Source organism: Lipotes vexillifer, unplaced genomic scaffold (assembly GCF_000442215.2).
Source record: "Lipotes vexillifer unplaced genomic scaffold, Lipotes_vexillifer_v1.1 scaffold374, whole genome shotgun sequence".
Classification (NCBI taxonomy): Eukaryota; Metazoa; Chordata; class Mammalia; order Artiodactyla; family Lipotidae; genus Lipotes; species Lipotes vexillifer.
In genome coordinates, this window is record NW_006774696.1 from 672,398 (window position 1) to 677,238 (window position 4,841).

Consider the following 4,841-nt stretch of genomic DNA (forward strand, 5'->3'; position numbering starts at 1 on the left):
CCCTTTTTCTTCCATCATCTATTAAACATCTATGTTTAATATGCTAAGAAACTATCTTTAACCTTGAAGGTCCCAGTCTAGTTCACACACAGACATGAGAGCTAGTCACAGCTCTGTAATGTGTTACCAGAGGAGATCAGAGATCAGTGATATACCCAGAGGCTTCCTCAGGGTCGCTGTACCAAGGTATCCAAAACTGAGTTCATGGCTGCTTCTTCCTCCAACACCTCATGTATTTCCATTGTTTTCTTTCCCCATGAACAGCATTACCAACCACTGACTGATGCCACCCACCTCCCTCTTGTCACCTCCCCAATCCAATCTGTCACCAAGCCAAATCAATTTACGTTTTTACGTTCCCACAAGCAATACCATCATCTTCCCCTGTCACTGTGCTAACTGATGGACCAGTCCTCCACTCTGTGCCTCTTTGATTGGATTTATCCCATCCCACCAGCCAATGCTCATTGCACAAAAGAAAATGTTATCATATTCATCCCTGATTAAAATCATTTCATGGTTTCTCATTTTTCTTAGAATAAAATTTAGTTATTGCATATTTGAAAATTGCAAAGAGAGTAAATCCTAAAAGTTCTTGTCACAAGAAAACAAATTCTGTACATACGTATGATAATAGCTGTTAAGTAGACTTATTGCGGTGATCATTTCACAATATATATACAAATATTGAAGCATTATGTTGTACACCTGAAAATAATATAATGCTGTATGCCAATTATACCTCAATAAAAAATAAATTATTAATATGGTTTACTTTATACCTCTTCATCTTTTTTTCCTACCACACCTTTCCTTACTGGCTGGTTTCCAGGTACATTGAATTTTTAGTCCCTCAAATAATGTATGGTCCCTGGACCACACTGCCATAGGGCATTTGCACTGGTTCATCCCTCTGCCTAGGTCACTTATCTCCATAACCACCAATACTTTTTGTTCCCAGTCAGATTTCAGAACTACCTTCTTGAGAAAGGAATGGATAATAAAGTAACTGGCCAAGTGCCCCTTTCATGCATTCTTACATTATGACTTTCTTCTTACCTGTTTGTAGCAATGACCACAGCTTTATTTCTACATTTTCAAAATTCTCAGATTAACGTCTCTCTCCTCTGCTAAACTGTAAGTTGCATGATATCAAAATCTCTATCGTTTATTTTGGTCTTTACTGTAACCTCAAAATCCCACATATGTCTAGCACATTCTAGGTGCTCAATAATTTTTGAAACAATGAGAGCAGAGGAACACTTAGCATAGTTATTAGCACATGGTAAGTTTAACCTGCTATAATCAGATTTATTATTTTGTTGTTACTAGAAATTGGCTTTGTTCCAATCATAACCTGTTTGATATGTATTAAGTACTTACTCTGCTCCAAGCAATTCACTTACCTGCTGTGTCTTAATTTACCTGGTGCTTTACAATACCTAGGAATATTTGAAAGGAGCCATATCATTTTGCCAATATTTTTGAGTTATTTATGAAAAATTTCAAGGAAGATAGAAAGAATACATTTTAAAAGTTTTAGCTGTTTCTGAATATGAAATCTCTACTAATGGTAAATAACAGCAAGAAGGCACTTTATCCTTCCCAAACTCTTTTTTTTTAGTTAATTAATTTATTTTTATATTTATTTTTGGCTGTGTTGGGTCTTCACTTCTGTGCGAGGGCTTTCTCTAGTTGCGGTGAGCGGGGGCCACTCTTCATCGCGGTGCAGGGGCCTCTCACTGTCGTGGCCTCTCTTGTTGCGGAGCACAGGCTCCAGACGCGCAGGCTCAGTAGTTGTGGCTCACGGGCCTAGTTGCTCCGTGGCATGTGGGATCTTCCCAGACCCGGGCTCGAACCCGCATTCCCTGCATTGGAAGGCAGATTCTCAACCACTGCGCCACCAGGTAAGCCGCCCAAACTCTTTACACGCAGGCCCAGTCGCCATGGCTCGTGGGCCCAGCCGCTCCGCGGCATGCGGGATCCTCCCGGACCGGGGCACGAACCCCTGTCGCCTGCATCAGCAGGCGGACTCTCAACCACTGCGCCACCAGGGAAGCCCGATATTAATTCTTATAAAATGTCTGTTCTGTAATATGCATTTCGACAAGTTTTGAGTTTCCATCAGCCTTTCTAGGATGTAGGTTTATTTTTTGAAAGCCCTTTTAGCAAAATGGCCAGTCATTAAATAACTCATTTACTAAATTGGCTTCTGGTGAATTAGTCTGCGTACTATTTTTTCACCTGGCTAACCTGTTATGAGGTCACCTGCTGTCTTAATAAAAGGTTGAGCTTGGCTTACAGATACCTGCAATGCTGGAGTAAAACATAATCAGGATGGGAAATCTTATTTTTTATATATATCACCATTCCTTATTTGAAAGACAGATTGTATCTTTTTCTATTACACATGGAAAATTAGCTAAAGGGGTCGAAACTATTCCCCTCCCATTTCAAAGTACTAGGTGTACAGAAGACAGAAGTTGGAGAGAATATTTCAAAAAACTGTAAGGAAGTTGCTCCAAAGCACACAAGAAGGGAGCTCATGTAACATTAAGGGCTGCATTGCTCCAAGTCTCTCTTCAACAGTCTTTTAAAATCTCAGTGATCCTGGGTCCCAAGGAAAAAAAGAAGATCTCTTCAGTCCCCAATCAGGGCCTGCTTTGTTTTCTACCCCAACATTAATTTCTCCTCAGGATGAATATCAGTGGGAATATCCCTTACATTTTAAGGAAAATTCTACCATTAATCGAGCGTGGTATGATCAGTCCCCCAAATCTCAAGAGGATGTTCACAGTATCTGCGTTAATCTATTTCCAAACCTGAATTCTTTGTTCTTAAGTAACACTTTTTGTGGGATTCCACTGTCGGCCTTCCTTTTCCTCAGCCCAGTCTAGTTCCCTATAATGTACTTTTTACAGGCATGATGTAAAGATATAATTAGGGCTGCATGTTCAATCCTGGAAAAGAACTCACATATTTTGTAAAAATAAATAATAAATTAGTAAGGAGAAGGCTATCTTACTCTGAAAGCACCTAGTTTTCCTAGTGCACTAATTTGCCTTGAAAATATTTCCCACCATCAAATTGTGATACATCTTTGGTCATATATTATATCCCTACTGTTAATACCATAAAGGAAATCTCCTGGTTCCTATTTAACTACACCCTATCCACTAGGGTGCTGTATTCCATACTTTCTAAGGTACTCAACTCTTTCCAATTTTCTGGATTATAAGGAAGCATTTGTTAACTAAGGAAAGAATGCCCAAGCAAGAGGGAATAGCCCGGTGGGAATTGTCTTAGGGCAGGAGCACATTTTTCATGGTCGAGGAACAGCAAGGGATTCACTGTTTCTGAGGTGGAATCAATGAGGAAGGGAGCAATAGAGGCTGCAGTCAAAGTTAGCATGGAGCTGGGGTGGTGGATGGACGTGGACAGATCATATATAGCCTCATAGACAAATGGAAGGTCTTTGATGTTCAATGAAAAAGATGAGAAGCTAGGCAAGTTTAAGTAGAAGAGTTCCATGATCTTAATTCTATTTTAAAATGATCACTCATACCATGATGGACTTAGACTGCGAGGGGGGTTGATATAGAGCCAGGCATACAGATTCGGAGGCTATTGCCATGATTCCATCCAAAAGTAATTGTGGATTACATCAAGCTACTAGGAGTTGAGTTTCTTTTTTTTTTAAAAAGTTTGGATTTGGAATATATTTTGAAGGAAAAACTAGCAAGATGTCCTAACAAACTGGATGTGGTGTGTGAAGGAAAAAGAAGAATCCAGAATGGCTGCAAGGTTTTGTGCTAGGAACCTAGAAGGACAAAACTGCCACATGCATCCATGGGAGAACTGTGGGGAAAGTAGATGTGTGGGGTAGGTCAAGAGCTTGGGCTGGGCATGTTAGGTCTGAGATGTTGTGAAGAAAGGATGGAGAGGGATAAATTGGGAGATTGGGACTCTGCCATATACACACGACTATATATAAAATAGAGAACTAATAAGAACCTCCTGTTTAGCACAGGGAACTCTCCTCAATACTCTGTAATGACCTATATGGGAAAAGAATCTAAAAAAGAGTGGAGATATGTATATGTATAACTGATTCACTTTGCTGTACAGCAGAAACTAACAAAACATTGTAAACCAACTATCCGCCAATAAAAATTAATTTAAAAAAATAAAAAATAATACGAATGAACGTATATGCAAAACAGAAACAGACTGACATATAGAAAAACGTGCAGTTACCAAAGAGAAGGAAGGGGAGAGGGGCAATTTAGGGGTAAGGGATTAACGGATACAAACTACTATGAATAAAATAGATAAGCAGCAAGGATATATTGTATAGCACAGGGAATTATAGCCACTATCTTGTAACAACTTTTTAAAAAAATTTATTTATTTAATTTAATTTAATTAATTAATTAATTAATTTATTTTTGGCTGTGTTGGGTCTTCATTTCTGTGCGAGGGCTTTCTCTAGTTGCGGTGAGCGGGGGCCACTCTTCATCGTGGTGCAGGGGCCTCTCACTGTCGCGGCCTCTCTTGTTGCGGAGCACAAGCTCCAGACGCGTAGGCTCAGTAGTTGTGGCTCACGGGCCTAGTTGCTCCGCGGCATGTGGGATCTTCCCAGACCAGGGCTCGAACCCGCGTCCCCTGCATTGACAGGCAGATTCTCAACCACTGCGCCACCAGGGAAGCCCTGTAACAACTTTTAATGGAGTATAATCTGTAAAAATCCTGAAACACTATGCTGTACACCCGAAACTAATATTGCAAATCAGCTATACTTCAATTTTAAAAATAAAAAGAAAGATGAATAGTTGGTGTGA